Consider the following 20,119-nt stretch of genomic DNA (forward strand, 5'->3'; position numbering starts at 1 on the left):
AGATGATTTTACTATGTTATTAACCAATTGTAGAATACTTGGTCAGTCATTTTGCTGTGAGAATATTATATGTATGAGTGCATAGAAGGTGCCCTGCCTTTTAGTTCCTGTTATTATGCAACTTTGCTACTTGTTTTCCAAAATCAGTTATCAATGAGAGTAGCAGCTCCAGATAGATGCCTCTTTTGTATACAGTTACATTCTTGTTACTACAGCTTGTCCTAAAGTGTGCAGCATTTACTCCTGGGAGGGACACGAAGGACTAACTGGTTCACAAAAGATGTGTCAATTACAATGTGGAGGCCTATAACAGCACATGGTGGACCTACTGAGGGGGGATATGATTGGTTTCACTTTCCTGAGTTTGGGAAAAGCTGCATTTGTAATTAGGAGGGAGGGAAATCATGACTATTCATTCTCAATTTTAATAAATGTAATTTTTTACTCCTCTTGCGTTCGCTTGCCAGGAATATTTTAGTCAATGAGCTTATGGATGGAAGTTTTAAGCAAAACGATGGAGAATGCTCACCAAAAGCATTTTGAGTTCATACTGTTTTGCACCAGCAACATGAATCTAGGACAAGCTACTTTCACCAGCCAAGGAACATAACCACACTATGAGACTGTGTGCGCAATCAGAACACCTCAAATTTTGAATATGTAATAGAATGAGCTGTCCATGCACAAGCTAAACTAGGAAGTTGTATGTCACTTTTTGCATAGATGGTGGTCATGATTAGGTTGACCAGATGTCCCAATTTTATAGACCCAGTCCTGATGTTCAGGGCTTTGTCTTATATTACTCCCCACGCCCGTCACGATTTTTCACACTTGCTATCTGGTCAGCCTAGTTGTAATCCATTCGTAGTGTATATTCTAAAAAATTTCAAACACTAAAAAGGATAGAACCTATATTTAGTGACTGTGCCACTGTCTCACTGAGTCTCTTTAGACAAATCACTACTGAACTTTTCTGTGCTCAATTTTATCCATGGATTTCACTTGACACTATGGGCCAAATTTTTAAAGGCATCTAGGCACTTAAAGATGCAAATAGGCCCCTCCTGGGATTTTCAAAAGCTCCTAGGTGCTTAACGCCAATGGAAATCCCAATAAGGGCCTATCTTTAGGCACGTAGATTCCTTTAAATATCTGGACCATAGTGCCTGATGCAGAGTCTATTAAGGTCTTTGGAAAGCCTCCTATTGACTTTAATTGACTTTGCCTCAGTTCCTTAAATATCAAGAAGATAGACACCTTAAAAATAGAACTGGGTGAAATGTTTTGTCTGAAACTCTTCCCTCCCCCTTCCCCACCAGAAAAAAAAAATCAGGTTGACCTAATAATTTTATGACTTTGTATAAAATTCACTGAAGTGTTTTGATCAAAAAAAAAAATTCTGAAAAACATTGATTTGATTTTTCAGTTCAAAGCAACTTTTCTTTTCAAAATTTGCTTCAATGTAATTAAAAATACAAATGCATTTTTAAGAGCTCAAACACAAAACAAAAAGGTTTCATTTTGGATTGAACAAAACTTCTTTTTTCCTCCAAATTTTCTGAATGGCCAGCACAGCAAAACAATCTGTTATTCACACAGCTCTACTTATAAATACCTATAATCGAGTGATCCATCTGGACATAACTTGATCACCTGTGTCTCAATTTTGCCAACTCTAAAATGAGGCTAACACATATTTACTCATCGCTATAGAAGAGATAATGATACTTAAAGCAATTGCTGTGATGATTAATTAGCTAATGTTTGAATGGTGCTTTGAAAATTTAAAGCACTACATAACCGCTAAGTATTATTACTAAGTTAAGCCAACTGTCACTAATGGCAGATAGTCTGGTCTTTGCTGCTTGTTGACATTAGCCCAATGATAAATAATGGGTTCCATAAAGTCTAGAATATGTCATCTATGAAGAAATTAATGTATATTAAGAGGAATAAAGTGATGTATTATCATGCATTATTGAACCCTTTTATTGGATTCTTTGAATCTTAAATTAATGGCCTCTAAACAATTTCCCTTCTACATTCATCCCATTGGAAAGCAAATAAGCAATACATGCCCATTTCACTCACCCCTCCCTCCACCAGCCACTACAGTTAGCATATTTCATCCTTTTCATTCTACCTGACTCCATAAGGTATTTAGTGAATCCACATATCTATTACTTTGATCCTAGAGCCATATAATATAGGGTCAACGGCAATCGAAGCTACCCCTATGGGTTTGAATAATTAGCTTGTTCACTAAACAATGGGGAAAATAGAGAGAGCCAGGTTGTGGCTGGTATTTGTGCAGGGGGAAGAGAGGATAAGGAATCTTCCTTTGCTCTGGAGTGGCTCAGGTAAGACTCAGAATAATTACAATCTGCTTCTTGGTGGGGCACAAGGACAGCAGCACACCCCAAAATGGGTGAGGAGGAACGGAGATGGGGTAGCCAGGGCCCCAACCCCCTCTGCATTGGCCCACATAGCAGGACCAGCAGCCTATGAAGGGGTGTACCAGCAGGGATGCTCCCCTAGCGTTCTGGGCAGGTCAGAGAGGAATTTTACCCAAGGCTTCTTTGCAATTTAATCCATGGTAACTGGTCTGCAGGTGTCAAAATGCACGTGACTTGACATACTGTGGTGTAAACAATATACCGATGATTATTGCTCAGATCTTTTAATGTAATCCTATTACCTATTAACTATAAAACACCCTGCAGTCATCAAGGTGCCAGCTATGGACGGTATCCCACTGCCTGTGCTATTGCTAAAGTAGTCTAGTCCAGTTAATGAGATTGTTTAGATACAATCAGGCTGTATTAAACTGACATCCTTCTGTTTAGTATACAGAGATGGTAATCAGCTCTATCCTTATGCAAAATGAGCACTCCATACTCCATTTCAAAAACTTCATGGTATGCGCAGGCCTCTGGAATCACGTAGACAAAACATTACCCTGTGACATTCTCAGTAACTGTACATTTTTTTTTTCCTTTTCAACTATCTAAACAATCACCAGTACTTACTAGTTCTATTTTGACAGAACTGGTTTAACACATTATCAAAGAAATATACAGCTTAATCTTTTTGATCATTATAAGAATGTCATCAGCATACCACAAACATTGCAATAAGTACTTGTGAACCCTTAAATATTGAATCAACATGTTTGCTAAGCAGGAGTGTAAGGGCAAATCATCAGAAGTCCTTCCTCTGAAGATCTATTATATATAGATCCTCAAAGTAAAACACCATGTACTCTTAAGACTCAATTCTTCCAGGTAAGATGACTTCACAGGCCAAATTCTACTCCAATGTACACCCCATTCAATCCCACTGATTGTCTGCAGAGCCCAGGGGCAGTTCTAACAGATGGCCAGGTCAGCAAATGCTAATTGGGCTGCTCACCAGCTAACATGAACAGAGAGCTGCAGTCCTTAGCAAGTCTGCAACCCTCCCAACAAAACTGGCCTTTATTCTGGATTCTGCTCCTCCCCTTTTCTTCTGATTATCGGGTCCATTTCCAACCCCCTTCCCGCCCTTCTGGACAACTCAATTACACCACATTGGCTTTTCCACATGCCCATCTCTAACAGGCCTCTCGCTCCTTTGATTTGAGGGTATGGGAAGAAAATTGCTCCCTCAGAAGAAATTCCCTCCCCTGGTGGGGGAAAAAAAAAAGACACTTCTTGATGGAAAATATGCCCCCCACACACACACATTTCATAGGTGGAAGAGGGGAAAAATCAGCATCCCCTACTTTTATTGATCTTGTTCCCCTCTCTGGAAAGAAAGTTTCCCAGACAAGCAGTCCCTGCTACCTTCTCCATCACTCATCCCTTCCTAGGGAGAAAAGGAAAGGCAACTTGTAATGGGGAATGAAAATATTGAAAGAAACAAATATGGCTTGAGAGAAGAAAATTATAATTCTCATCTCCTGGCTTGGAGGGTGAGGGGAAGAGTCAGGGAAATTCAAAGAGAAAGTATGTGTGTGTGTACACACACGCACATTTGGTGGATGGGTATATATTTTACTGAATTAGGATAGAGTAAAGGGAATGAGAATCCCTATATTGAAATAATTTCTTCCCAGCCTATAATATTATTGTGTTTGAGCAATTATTGCATTATAGTACATGGTTTATGGTTATTAGCTTAAAGATATTGCTGAAAATACACATGAAACATGATATACATGTGCACACAAATAATATATGGCCTGATCTTGCCATCTTTCTGTGTATGTAACTCCCAGAGATCTTTGTGTACAATTGGACTCCAGGCCATAAATCTGATTTCTGCTCGAGAAAAGAGAATAACTGGAAGAACAAGATGTATCTTTGCACTCTGAGGGCAGAATCTGTTACACTAAGTACTGCTGTTACAGCAGATATTTGTGGGTGGGGTTTTAATATCAGTGTTTGTGCCAAATATGACCAGGGCTTTATTCAAGCCCCAGTGTACACAATCATCAGTATTTATTAGTGTTCATTGTTAATAAGTAGTATTATCAGTATTGATATTTTATTTTTATGTATGACTTACACAGTGCCAAAATGTTCCTGGGCACAGTGGAAGTCAGAGCTCCAGCCCCACAGAATCTGCTATCTAACTTATAATGTTGCCATTTCCAAACATGCAAAATTCATGAGTCAGGCTGCCAAAAGATCATGAGATTGCCTAAAAAATCATGACATTTTAAAAAATAATAAACTGACTATTCTTTGTTTTTGCCTTCTAGTTTTTGAGCTTTTAGGTTACATGCAGGTCACATTTTCAGGCTTTTCTCCACAGCAATAGGGGCTAGAAATAGAATTGGTAGACAAACATAATTTTCATTATCTGATTTGATGTTATGATGTTCCAAAATTTGTTTTCATTCCAAATCTGGAAAAAAAAAGTCAAAATTTCCCACAGAATTAAAATTCCTAAAACTTCTGATTTCAATGTTATTGAAACATTTTGTTTTGGTAATGCTGAAAATATACATAATACTGATTCTGCATTGACTACTTCATGGGTGGAGCCCAGAACGCACACAGAGCCCAGATGAAGTCAGTGGGGCTCCATGTAGGCATAGAGGTCTGTCCACATGATTCTCAATGCAGGATCTGGACCTAAGTTTCAATCTATCATCTTCCTCACTTCACCTGTCCACTGTGCAATACTTGATGGGGGTCACTTCACCAGTGTTCCAGCTGGATTGGTTCATCCAGCCACTCTCAAGTTTCCATTTTAATTTTGGGTGCAAACCCAAAATCTTATTGTGAGACTCAGTCAGTAGTTTTGACTGAGTTTTATCTGGTTCTACTATACCATGCCAATCAGCAAACATCACATAATTCTGAAGCAAAATCTCAAATAGCCCAAATCTCAATTATTACTAAAAATTACGAACAATATTTTTGTGTACATTAAACTGAGCCTGAGTTCATGAGAAGAATTTGCAAGTGTGGACAAATCATATAATGAACATGGTGCAGTTCAAATCTGTACTGAAACGTGATGAACTCTGACTGGTTTCCAGTTTTATTATAAACATTTCTCACAACACTGTTCCCCACTTGTTTTGTTACTGGACACAGAGAAGTATACAGACTTAGCGCTATGGGCCCAATTAAGCAGGTTATTTAAGCTTCTGCATAAATTAATGGAAGTATTCATCTATAATCTACTTTAAATTATTCACCTTAGGTATCTTGCTGAACTGGGCTTATGTGAGAAATAATTTATATGCAGGTGAAACTGCTGAGTCAAAGTAACATATCTAAAATATGAATGAGCAAGACATATAGTACATATAAAATTTTCCCCAATTTCTTATAGCCTCTCTCTGACTGTTGCAATCACAAATTATATACAGCCCAGAAATAATGTATTGTTGGCTAATGTATATTGCAACATATTGCTGCTAGAATTACATGATGTTGTGCCATGTTTCACACACCTCTCAGTGAAATTAAAAGTATGGCACAAATAGAACTGAATAAACAGTGGGGGGAAAGCTCTCTGTATAGTCATTCAAATTTGAAAGACAATGTCACTTTGAAAGCATTGGTGACCCTCTCTGGTTTGATTTCTATAGATATTTGACCCCTTGAGTTTTATTAAGTGTTAAGATTTACTAGTGCAAATACATGCAGAAGATAAGTGTTAACATTTAATGGTCAAATATATACACTGGAAACAAATTTAGAATTGTACATTTAGTTGGTAAATTTGAAATTTGTAATATGTGTTGGGTTGATTTGTTTCATAAGTCATCCAATCAGAAAAGAAAAACAATACTACAGGGCTTAAATAACTAACCAACACAGAGCAAATGGCTAATTACAAATATTAGCAACAAATTGTTTGCAAATAATCTGCTCTGTAGTTATTTTTGGAAGAAGTTTGTGAATAATAGGTAAATCTGAGAACGTGAATGTTCACAAACAATTTGCAAAGAGGGAGAGAAATTAGCTGAAGAAATTATTCATTATTAAGCATTCACTTAGCTCTAACCACAGGCTAGCTTTCCATCTGTGATACTTGGTTAGCATTCTTCAGTGAAAAGCCAGAGTGATCTGGCTTTCAATATAATAAAGGCCTGCCACACATAAAATACTGTGATCTTCATTTTTAATTAAATAATTACCAGTCATATTTATACCAGAAGCTAAACATCTCAGTGTCATAAATAGATACAAATAGCACTGAAACCACATATAAAGTCAGTTAATTTGGCCCAAAATACTCTGAAATATGAAAAACTACTAGATTATGGGCTGGGTCCTCCACTGACATAACTCAGCATAGCACCATTGGAGTTAATGAAGCTTTGCAAGTCTACACCAGCTGATGATTTGGCCTTATATACCTTTCTTGACCTCTAGGTGCAAAATTAATAGAAAGAGCTAATCAGTGCATCACAACCAATGCAAAAGTTTTAGAGTATAAATGGGGGTATGTTTAATTTAAGTCTATTGGCAATGTTGAAATCCCCAGTATTGGCAGTGCTGGAAGCTCTGAATGATCCAATCTAGTTAACACTTTGGTCACATCTTCAATGGAAACCAAATACAACCTCATTATTATTTATTAGGTAAAGCAACTAGAAGTGCACACCTTTTCCTGGAGCAAGCACTGGAGTCCTTCCATTTCATGGAAGGATCTTGCAAAACCATCTGATGTTAATGCCCTCCTGTGTGAGTCACACAATAAAAAAAAATGAAGAAATACTTCTGAGTGACAGTCAAACAAGGAAAGAGAAAAGGAAGCAGACAACAGTGATCGATGCTTGAGGTAGAATGCAACTCCGTTGACTAAAACAAGACTGCAAGCCAATCCTCCACACCTTTCCCAAGCAAAGTTTCCATTAGCCACTCTGAATAATTGAACCTGGGTTTCAAATTTTAGACTCAATAATATAATAATGGTCTTGCTTTCCATAAAAAATGACCTTAAATAAACAGAGAAACTACATAAATTAAGTCCAAATTTTCAAGACCATCCAATAATCGGGGGTGCCTCCATTTCCAGTTGACCAACCTGAGACCCTATACTGCATATCTGCAGGCCCCAACCATTTCCATTGAAGTTGTGGTTTTAGATGCAGGGATTTTCAGGTGGAACCCACTATTAAATGGGAGCCTCAAATGGAGATTTCAGATCTTTCATTTTATTTTCTTCTTGTACATGGAACTTTGTTTCCTATCCTTCACTCAGGTCAAGTCACTAATTCGTTTTCTTTTGAACTCCACAGCTTTCAAAAGGCTTTCCTTCTTTTACTACAGTAGCCCCCTTCTGCAGTTCCCTCATCACAGCACAAAATGGCATTTTTTAAAGAAATCCTCAAGGTTGACACCTGACACTATTTCTGTACATGAAGATTCACAATGAATTGAGGAAAAAGCTTCCTGCAAGTGCTCTTAGGCAAAGTTGTTCTAGCTCTACTAGATCTCCAACAAAAAGCTGGCCAACACATCCCAAAGAATCTCTTCTCATTTGCTGAAATTAATTATTGTCTTACAATTTCTTGCAAATTAAGGACTGCATAAGGAGAACATGCTTATCATATCAAGTTAATCAAGCTGTAACCTGATTATGAACATTTGAATAAAGACTGTTTTCAATAGAAAATGAAGATTATGCCTGCATAGTACTTTGATCCTGAGCTTTCAAACACTTGCACAGGTGAATAAGTTTATGCACAAGAGTAATTCTATTGCATTCAGTGGGTTTACTTGTGCATAAAGGTATGCATGTGTAAGTGTTTGCAGGAAGGGGCATTACAGTGTCAGTCAAGTTGTACCCAGCAATTAAATACAGTCTACTCATAAATGCTCTTACTTAAAAGGTTGCACTAGCAATTAACATAAAATACATGTATTCTGAAGCCCATGACTCAAGAAGACCTTGCATGTCTATACATCAACTCATTACTTTTATGAAACTTAGACTTTCACTTTGTGAAAAGGATTCACATATCATTAACACACAGGGATCCTTCTCAGACTTAATCCGAATCTGTAATAAATAATTACTAAGATACTTTATTTATTTGAGATTACTCATTTAGCTGTATCTTTAATGATGTGCTCACGTATTAGGTCTCTGGCAAAACAACAATATTCTACAGTGTTTCCACACACTTAAATATGACGTGCTTATCAAAGATCACCTGCTTGAAGATTGAACAGTAATTAGTTATGACCCTGATCAACAAAGAGACAAATCTAAATGTTCCTAAAGTTTGGGAGTTTTCAATTTGGGGCCACTATAGTGAAAGTCCCAACTGCAAAGGTTGGTTCTGAATCTGAGGGTTTCCTAGCCCAATTAGTTTAGAGCATCTGGTTGTGGTCCACCTGTAATTGTAATCCATAGGGTAGGCAAATTGTGGGGGGGAAGGGGGGGGAAGAGTACCACCACTCCTTCCCTCCAAGCTGTGCCTACAAAATAAACTACATCCATTTGAGTCACCAAAATGAGATGTCTTTTACAGGGGGGCAGATATTCAAAACGCAATGGTACGTGCTCACTGAGCTACCTGAGGTTTGGCTTTCCCTTGGGGGACTTCAATATGCATATAGGTTCTGCTAGATGTCTTGGGCTTGGCTCCTTCTTGGCCAGGGAGAGCAATGAAGTGGGGCTTTTTTCCAAACTCACTATGGCACCAAAACAAGATATCACTCATGGTAAATTGTGCAGATCTGTGACCCTCCCTCTCCTTTCTCAAATGAGAATGAAATAGCTAACAGTGCTGACTTTTAAAGGGTATGTCTACACAATAAGAAACCCATGGTTGGCCCAGGTCAGTTGAGTCGAGCTTGCAGGGCTCGAGCTTTGGGACTGAAAAATTGCTGTGTAGATGTTCAGGCTTGGGCTGGAGTCAGAGCTCTAGGACCCTGAGGGCTTGGAGAGTCCCAGAACTCTGGTTCCAGCCCAACCTCAACCATCTACACAGTAATTTTTAGCCCTGTGAGCCCAAGTCAGCTGACCTGGGCCAGCCACAGTTGTGCTGTGGGTCTTTTATCCCTTTTATAGATGTACCCTAAATTATCAGCACTGGGTATCTGAGTGAACAACAGCCTCACTGAACCAAATGGGGCAGTTCACACCTCAGAGCATTTTTTCCAGGCTCTCTGCAGGTGCACCTTTGCACTAGTTACACTCGATTCACATTTTTAAGGATTTCTTTGTAATCATAATAGCTAGAAATTTTCATTAAAAAAGAAAGAAAAAGTAAGCTGAGATTCTGTGGAACAAGACAGCAGCTTGAGAGAGATGCCACCAGTACCCCACTCTGCTGCATACCAGCCAACCCAAGCCCTGAATGGATATCAAGAAGGTGGCAGAGTTACATCTGTGTGTCCAATCTTAACTTCTGCGTTTCCTGATATTTGACTCTGGAAACAGAGAAACCTGTTCTCCAACCACCATCAGTCAGTAAAGGCAGCAAAGGCCAACTGGATTAGTAAACTGTGTACTTGTATACTTGACAGGCAACAGGTGGTCAAAAGCTGATTAGCATTTAGTAGTACCGCAGAATAAGTATTTATTTCCATAAGGGGGCCTGTATATACTCCTAAGCATGTGCAATATATATTTAAAGCAGCGTAAGCGCTGCCTGTTCTAGTCAGTTTTCTATTCCTCTTGTCTTCACAAATTGGGGAGGAGAGGGGTTGCTAATTTTGTAAAGCAGTTTTTAGTGGTCTGAAGTCTTGAAGTTGCATAAAGAGTTTAAGACAATCTAAACCCTTAGTTCTGATGAAGCTGCAAAAAACACAGTGTGATAGGAGACAGTGCCTAGGGACCGGGGGAGGAGTACAAGGGGCAAATAACAAGACAACAGTCAGACAAGGATGAAGTGGGATCAGGGTGACTTGGGTTCAGAACAGACTGAGGTAAGGTTGCTCTACAAGAGAGGAAGGATGTTCCAGTGATTAGAGCACTAGTCTAGGACTTGGAGACCTAGGTTCGAGTATCTGTTCTACCAAAGACTTCTGAGCTTAAAATGACTTACCCAAGGCCATGCAAGATCTTCAAAGATATTTAGGCACCTAAATACTTTTGAAGATCTGGGTCTGTCTGTGCCTCAGTTCCCCATGTGTAAAATGGGGATAATAGTATTTTCCTACCTTATAGGAGTGGTATAAGGATTAAAATGTGGAGGACCATAAGTACCTAAAATGGCCAGCTACATTTGCTCATTTTAAACCTGGGTAATTTTTAAAGATTTTAAACCAATTTTACTGGTTAACATACATTGAAAAATATATGTTCTCAGGAGGGAGTGAACATATTAGATGTTAATACAAACAAGCAGAGTCTTGGAGTCGAAGTCTTCTTCGACTGATAGCTATGGGAGTTTTTCCATGGATTTCAACTGGAGGATTAGACCCTTAAATATTGGCACATAAAAACACAGGTTACCTGACTGAAAAATTGCATATCTGTTGTGACAGGTATTATCCCTCCAATAATCCTCTACACACACCCTTTTGAAAAGTTCACAACTAAAAGGAAGGTTGCTTGGTGTATAGAGTTTACATTTAGAGCTGGTTGCAAAACCAAAATTTTTCCCATGAGAAATTTTGAACCAAAAAAAATTTTTTTTTTGAAGTTTTTTGGTCAAAAATGTCAGTTTTCCTGTGGCATGACTCAAAATAAGAGTGTTTGAAATGTTGATTTGAGCCAATATATAACAAAAATTGCTTCATTTTGACTTAAACTGTCGTGTGTGTGTGTGTGTGTGTGTGTGTGTGGTGGGGAGAGTTACATTAAAACCAAAATGATATGAAATCCATTTGAAACAAAAATATTCAGAATTTCCCTGTGATGATAAAACTAAAATGTTCTGAATTGATGTTTTCCCTGTAAAAAGATTACACTTTTTACAAAAATGTATTTTTTCATGGCCAAATGCTTCATGCAAAAAAGTTCAACTGGTTCCATTTATACTACAGTGGCACCTGGAGGCCCCCAATAGGTCCGGGCACCATTTGTTCTAGACATTGTCCAAACATACAGGAAGTGAGAGCCCCATCAAACTCACAATTAGATAGCTGTTGCAGTAACAACTCTTTCATAAGATGTTAGTGTGACATTGGGCTTGTCTACACTGCCGGATCTAGGGGGCATGAGTAGCAGTGCATACCAAAGTGCTGCGCTGTAACTCCCCGTGTGGACACTCTGTGTGCAAACCAAAAGGTTCCTGGTTCGCATTAGTGAAAGCCTCTTCAAACAGGATTACACCAATGAGAACTAGGAACCTTTTAGTTTGTGCCCCCAATGTCCATACAGCGTAGCACTTTGGTGCACACTACTATTAACACCCCATTGTCCAAACTGCAGGACAGTGTAGTCATAGCCTTTGTTTTAACCAAAGTAGCACTGCTGATAGATTTATACTAAAGGTAATATTGAGTGTGCCAAGTCACAGGACAGTAAATTGACTTTAATCTATGGGTAATATTTTACTTTCCAGTCTTGGGCTAACACCCAAGACTTTTCTTTCTCCTTAGCAAAAGCATGATGTAAGGCATATGGCAGTTCTTAAGATTTTGTATAAGCCAGTATTGCCAGAGGCTCTATGCAGGTGTGGTTAATAGTTATTTAATGATTCTTCAGAATTGCATGTATCTGTCTGAACATAAATATAGTCTGATCATAATCTTTTTTTCACTCTGTGCATCATCCTAGCAGCATTTCTAGTCCTATCCCACAGCGCTGTTTTCAAATACCTAGTTGGATGTGGTATAGAACTCAATTGGATTGTATCATTCAGACCAGCTGGAAGCACTTTGTTGTCCTGTTGACTTGCAGCTGTGAAGAAGCCACCCGAGAGAAATAGAACTATTTACTTTCTCCTCACAGGTGCTGTGAGTGATACAAATGCACCAACTTTTGTAGGTTCAAATTCTGTGTGTTCGGTACATTGATGACTCACATGAGTCTCCTCCCTTCCACATGTTTACATAATGAAAAACAAATATTGTGAAGTTGCTAAGAGTAAACTTATCAGTAAGCAGAACATTAGCTACTTACTGGAGCTGTTCTACTACCTGCCCCTCCCCATCAGTCATATGGCTCCTTTTTATTCAAAATAATTATCAGTGTTATTCATTAATAAAAATAATTGTGAGTGACTGATAGTACAGGACAGGTTTTGGTGCACTTTTTGCAGAGGGCAATAGTTTTCATAATTAGTCACTTGCTTTGATATGGTATTGACTTCTACTGTAATAAAATTAGCAAGAGCTTATCTACCTGCCTCATTGAATCCAGAACACACCCTCCATGCAAATCTGACTAAAAACCAAGGCTAGTGTTTGATTTTACATTGGCTTCAAAATGTCCCCATTAGAAGGTTAATTATTAAAGCATGCAGCTACATACAATAGTATATTGAGTCAATGGATCTAGTAGTTAGAGTAGTGGTCCAGTAGTCTGGAAACCTGGGTTCTGTTCCTAACTCTGTCACTGACTTGCTATGTAAACTTAGGCAAAATGCTTAACTGCTGTGAGCCTTCATTTCTCCATTTGCAAAATAGAGCTAGTGCCACCACCTTTGTAAAGTGCCTTGAGATTCACAGAAGAAAGAGACCACAAAAATGTGAAGTTAATTGGTTTATTTGTATATATCAGAGATTCAAAATCAGCCAATCAATGCCTTGAAAACTCATCAAAAAACTTGAGGCCAGATTCTCAGATGATATAAATCCATGTAACTTCATTGACTCCATCAGAACTATTCTGATTTACACCAGCTGTGGATCTGGGCCTCCAAGCTTATAGCGTATTTTTGTTTTTCACCTCAATACAGTGCAAAGTCACTTGATTTCGGGAGCCAATGTAAAGATTTTACCAGCATAGGTTTGGGGTGACCCCACTACTCATAAGTGATGATGAAGCCACAAGGGATTTATACAGTTGTCAAGGACTAAACAAGTATCAGCATGGAGCAGATTTTCAAAGTAGCTGTTGATACTTCAGAACTGGCCAGAGGGAGGGAGGATTAGATCCTGGAGCTTTTCCTTTCTCTCTCTCTCTCTCCCTTCTCTCTTTCTTTGTGTGGAACAAATGACTTCTAGAGATCAAGGTTAAAATCTCTGAAAAAATGAAAACCAGAGAGTGATGGACATGGGGCAATAATAAACCTGGAGGGAAGAAGAAGAGAGAAAAAGTGAAGGGGTGGATGGAATGGAGGGGACAGAGTAAAAGGGGAAGGAGTGGGAATGGTTGCACTACAGATTTTAAACTTCATCTTGAGTAACATTTGTTCCAAAAAGCAACAGAGGGTCCTGTGGCACCTTTAAGACTAACAGAAGTATTGGAACATAAGCTTTCGTGGATGAATGCCCACTTCATCATTGCATCTGATGAAGTGGGCATTCACCCATGAAAGCTTATGCTCCAATACTTCTGTTAGTCTTAGGGTATGTCTACACTACGGGATTAATCCGAATTTAGATAATTCGGATTTGAGAAACAGGTTGTATAAAGTCGAAATGAGTGCGGCCACACTAGCACAGTAATTCGGTGGTGTGCGTCCAAGTACCGGGGCTAGCGTCGATTTCTGCACCGTTGCACTGTGGGTAGCAATTCCATAGCTATCCCATAGTTCCCGCAGTCTCCCGCGCCCATTGGGATTGTGGGTTAAGATCCCAGTGCCTGATGGGACAAAAAACATCGTCGCAGGTGGTTCTGGGTACAGCCTCACTTCCTCCCTCCCTCCCTCCCTGCATGAAAGCAACGGACGGCAGACAACCATTTTCGCGCCTTTTTTCCTGGGTGGGTGAACACTGCAGACTCCATACCACGGCAAGCATGGAGCCCGCTGAGGTCAAGACAGCACTCATGAATATTGCAAACACCTCGCGCGTTCTCGTGGAGTTTATGCTCAGCCAGGACCAGAAAAACGAGGCGAGGCGGCAGCGGCGGCGGCAGCGCAGCGACAAGCATGATGAGGACATGGACACGGACACGGACACAGAATTCAGTGAAACCACAGGCCCCGGTGCTTTGGAGATCATGTTGTTAATGGGGCAGATTCTATCCAGGGAACGCCGATTCCGGGCAAGGGAAACAAGCACAGACTGGTGGGACCGCATAGTGTTGCAGGTCTGGGACGATTCCCAGTGGCTGCGGAACTTTCGCATGCGTAAGGGCACTTTCATGGAACTTTGTGACTTGCTGTCTCCTGCCCTGAAACGCCAGAATACCAAGATGAGAGCAGCCCTCACAGTTGAGAAGCGCGTGGCGATAGCCCTGTGGAAGCTTGCAACGCCAGACAGCTACCGGTCAGTCGGGAATCAATTTGGAGTGGGCAAATCTACTGTGGGGGCTGCTGTGATGCAAGTAGCCAAAGCAATCACTCAGGTGCTGCTACGAAAGTTAGTGACTCTGGGAAATGTGCAGGCTATAGTGGATGGTTTTGCTGCAATGGGATTCCCTAACTGTGGTGGGGCAATAGACGGAACCCATATCCCTATCTTGGCACCGGAGCACCAAGCCACCGAGTACATAAACCGCAAGGGGTACTTTTCAATGGTGCTGCAAGCACTTGTGGATCACAAGGGATGTTTCACCAACATCAACGCGGGCTGGGCGGGAAGGGTTCATGACGCTCGCGTCTTCAGGAACACTACTCTGTTTAAAGGGCTGCAGCAAGGGACTTACTTTCCGGACCAGAAAATAACCGTTGGGGATGTTGAAATGCCCATAGTTATTCTTGGGGACCCAGCCTACCCCTTAATGCCATGGCTTATGAAGCCGTACACAGGCAGCCTGGACAGGAGTCAGGAGCTGTTTAACTACAGGCTAAGCAAGTGCAGAATGGTGGTAGAATGTGCATTTGGCCGTTTAAAAGGTCGCTGGCGTTCATTATTGACTCGCTCTGACCTCAGCCAAAGAAATCTCCCCATTGTTATTTCTGCTTGCTGTGTGCTCCACAATCTCTGTGAAAGTAAGGGGGAGACCTTTATGGCGGGGTGGGAGGCTGAGGCAAATCGCCTGGCTGCTGATTACGCGCAGCCAGACACCAGGGCGATTAGAAGATCACACCATGAAGCGCTGTGCATCAGAGAAGCTTTGAAAACCAGTTTCATGGCTGGCCAGGCTACCGTGTGAAATATCTGTTTGTTTCTCCTTCATGAAAACCCTCCCCCTTTACTGACTGATTTTCTGTAAGGAACCCACCCTGCCCCTTTCCCCATCTTTCTTTCAAACCAAATAAAGTCACTATCATTTAAAAATCATTTATTCTTTATTAATAGATTAGAAAAAGAGGGAGGGAACCCGGGTGGTATTTGGGAGGAGGATTGCTGGGAAGGAAAAAGCCACAAAGAAAAGGTTAAAAAAATGACAGCCTTTTGCTTGGGCTGTCTACTGGGGTGGAATGGGAAGGTGTACGGAGCCTCCCCCCCCCCGCGTTCTTACACGTCTGGGTGAGGAGGATACGGAACATGGGGAGGGGGGAGGGTGGAACAGGGGCTGAAGCGGCAGTCTGTTTTCCAGCAGCCGTTCCTGAACCTCCACCAGACGCCGGAGCAGCCCCAGCGTTGCATCCTTCATCCTCTGGTCTTCCTGCCGCCATCTCTCATCTCGATCGTCTCTCCTCTCCTCACGTTGGTCCCTCCTCTCCTCACGTTGGTCCCTCCTCTCCTCACGTTCACTGACTTCTTTCCTATACTTTGAAACTGTTTCCTTCCACTCATTCAGATGAGCTCTGTCACTCCTGCTGGATTGCATAATTTCAGAAAACATGTCCTCCCGCGTCTTCTTCTTACGACGCCTTATCTGTGATAACCTTCGGGATGGAGGAGGGAGGCTTGAGGAATTTGCAGCTGCTGTAGGGAGGGGAAAAAAGAGAGAATTGTTTTAAAAGCTACATTTTGCAGAACAATGCTTATACTCTTTCACGGTGACCAACACTGTTCACATTACATAGCACATGTGATTTCTGTGCAAGGTCGCATTTTGCCTCTTAATGCTGAGTGCCTGTGGCTTTGCTGCTAGAGATCACAGGTCTGGGCAACAGAATTCGGCTTGCATGCGGCCATGGTAAGCCATTGTTTTACAGCTTCTGCACCCTCCTTTCCCACATACCAAGCATAGCCTGTAGAGTGCTGCAGAAGCCTGGCCAATCTCAGCCAGTTGGGGGGGGGGCAGTGTGGGGGGGCTTGTCTGGGCCCCTTCAGGCAAGTAGAGTGCTGCGGTTTTTCTGTTAACATTCAGCAGCACCAGAAAACAAACTAACCCCCCCCCGCCATGAATTCTCTGGGATGATCACGGTACCCCTCCCCCCACCGCGTGGCTGGTATCAGGGAAGATCCCTGCAGGCACCAAACTACCCCCCCCCCCCGCCGCCGACCCCCCCCCCTCGCCATGAATTCTCTGGGATGATCACGGTACCCTCCCCCCACCGCGTGGCTGGTAACAGGGAAGATCCCTGCTAGCCAAACGCGAAAAACTCAGGGCCAATTTCCCATCTGCGCTTGGCTAACTGCAGGGAAGGATTTATTTTCCGCCACAGGCAAACAGCCCAGTAGGAACGGCCACCTCTGTCCCCTTAATTAAGTTCCCGTATTTCAACCAGGTTACCAGGAGTGATATCACTCTCCTGAGGATTACACAACAAGATAAAGAACGGATGTTGCTTGAATGCCAGCAAACACCGGGACCATACGCTGCCAGGCTTTGTCAGGCAATGATACCAGATTACTTGCTGCAAGCATGGCGTGGTCAAGTGTCCTACCATGGAGGAGGGAATAAGGATGCACTGCCCAGAAACCTTCTGGCAAGGCTTTCGGAGTACCTCCAGGAGAGCTTCATGGAGATGTCCCTGGAGGATTTCCGCTCCATCCCCATACACGTTAACAGACTTTTCCAGTAGCTACAGACTTTTCCAGTAGCTGAACTGACCGCGAATGCAAAGTCAGGCAAAGTAATCATTAAAAACCGTTTGCTTTTAAAACAAGTTTTATATTTTAAAAGGTAAACTCACCTGAGGTCCCTTCCATGGGGTCAGAGTCTTGGGTACTGGCTTGGGAGGCTTGGGAGGGTACTTCAGTCAGGGTGATAAAAAGATCCTGGCTGTTGGGGAGAATGGAGTGCTGTGTGCTCTCTGCAAGCTCATCCTCCTCCTCCTCCTCCTCCTCTACCCCATCGGCAGAATCCTCAGGCGTCGAGACTATCCCCGACCCAGAATCCACGAACAAAGGTGGGGTAGTGGTGGCAGCCCCCCCTAGAATTGCATGCAGCTCGGCGTAGTAGCGGCATGTCCGCGGCTCTGACCCGGAGCGACCGTTTGCCTCCTTTGTTTTTTGATAGGCTTGTCTGAGCTCCTTGACCTTCACGCGGCACTGCTCAGAGTCCCTATTGTGGCCTCTCTCCATCATGCCCTTGGAAATTTTTTCAAAAGTTTTTGCATTTCGTCTTTTAGAACGAAGTTCTGCAAGCACTGAATCCTCTCCCCATACAGCGATCAGATCCAGTACCTCCCTCACGGTCCATGCTGGTGCTCTTTTTCGATTATCAGCCTGCATGGTTACCTGTGCTGATGAGGTATCTGTGGTCACCTGTGCTCTCCACGCTGGGCAAACAGGAAATGAAGTTCAAATGTTCGCGGGGCTTTTCCTGTCTACCTGGCCAGTGCATCCGAGTTCGGATTGCTGTCCAGAGCGGTCACAATGATGCACTGTGGGATAGCTCCCGGAGGCCAATACCATTGAATTGCGGCCACACTAACCCTAATTCGAATTGCTAAAATCGATTTTGGCGCTACTCCGCTCGTTGGGGTGGAGTACAGAAATCGATTTAAAGGGCCCTTTACATCGAATTAAATGGCATCGTTGTGTGGACGGTTACAGGGTTAATTCGAATTAAAGCTGATAAATCCGAATTAAAGTCGTAGTGTAGACCAGGCCTTAGAGGTGCCACAGGACCCTCTGTTGCTTTTTACAGATTCAGACTAACACGGCTACCCCTCTGATATTTGTTTCAAACATCCCCAAAAAATTAGAAGAAATGTTGCTTGCCATTTGCATGCTTTTTGAGTAGGGGTTCCTGCACACAGAGGTCCTGGCTACCCCCATCCCATCAAGGTTTCTTAGAACAACCAACACCACACTCAGAATATTTTGTTTGGGTTGTGGGGGGATTGAATCCTTTCTATTTAAACCTACCTGAAGACAAGGAAGGAGGAAGGCTCCAGCATATCCCACACACCCAACTCTGCTTTTCTGCAGACGGTCCCTGGCAGAACCTCCCAAGCTGGGCATGGGGCCCCAGAATGGAGAGGAGGTCAGATCACAACTACCACCCAGTTCTTCCCCCAACCCTCTGTGTTGCATATGTCTAGATCCCTAAGTTGCCTTAGTTTGGCCAGGATGTATAAGTCTATTTAAACGTGATCCCATCTGAGTGCCAATACCGCTTTGCCAAAGAAGCTCTTTTTTCAGGTTATTTTTAGTGTCTCCTTAGTTCTTCACATAACTTCTCTCTCACACTTTCAAAACTGTTCAGGCTCCAAGGTCTCCAGCAGTTTGCTGGAAGTGTTCAAAGTGAGAACTGCCATGGCTGTTTAATCCTGTGTGAAGAACAGGAACCTTTGATATAACTCTATTGTGCAGACTAATGACATGCAATCTTTGTGCAGTACTGCCACCCCCCACCACAGCTTCAGAAGCCCCACACATACATCCTCCAGCACAGCTCTACTACAATTAAATGGTGCAGAGTCTTGAGGGTCCCATCAAAATAAGTTTCTTCCTGCGTGTTTAGAATTGCAACCTAAATATTTCATTAAACTTACCTTATTTTTTAAAAAGTCCTTGTTTTGCTTTATTTCAGAAGAATCAATCAAAACATCTTAACTGACGTCAGTATTTACTTCCATATTTGCATAGCCACAAACTTACGCAATTTTGGAATTCTACTGTGAAATAGCAGTTCAAGACCACACCTGAGTAATTACTGTATGATGCATTTGTTATTTCACAGTCCCAAAAACAGTACTGTAACTAAATTTAGTGGAAATGTATGTCATATTATGCATGGTTTCACAACTGCTTATAAATCCATTATTTTATTTTCAAATTGGCTTAGAAAGTATTTCACTGCAAGGACTAGCACCAGAAAAGTTCAGTTGCTTTTAGCTATATATCTAAAACCCTTCACCTCACCGCCCTTTTCTATTTGTCTGCTCTTTTACGTTGGCCTGTCTACTCTGCCAATTCATAGATTTTAAGGACAGAAGGGACCATCTAGTCTGTTCTCCTTCACAGCACAGGCCATAGAATTGCACCAGGTAGTTCCTGTGTCTCAAGCCCATAACTTCTGAATGAGTTAGAGCATTCAGAAAGACATCCAATCCAGCTTCATCCCCCCATTTGTCACTTTCCCACAAAAAAACCCTCTTTGCCTTCCATTCTGCATGGAAATCCCTCCTCAAACTAATCCATAAAACCACTACCTCTCTCCCCATTTGGATTTTACCTCGGTAGCTATAAGAAATCATCTAATTAGTTATATGGTAGGGCATATGTGGACTATTAACACAACACTTTTTTGCAAAAATGTTTTGACTGTATCCCTGTCCTGAATCTTCATATCACTTTTCTTAAGCACTGAG

This window comes from Malaclemys terrapin, chromosome 2, assembly GCF_027887155.1.
Source record: "Malaclemys terrapin pileata isolate rMalTer1 chromosome 2, rMalTer1.hap1, whole genome shotgun sequence".
NCBI lineage: Eukaryota > Metazoa > Chordata > Testudines > Emydidae > Malaclemys > Malaclemys terrapin.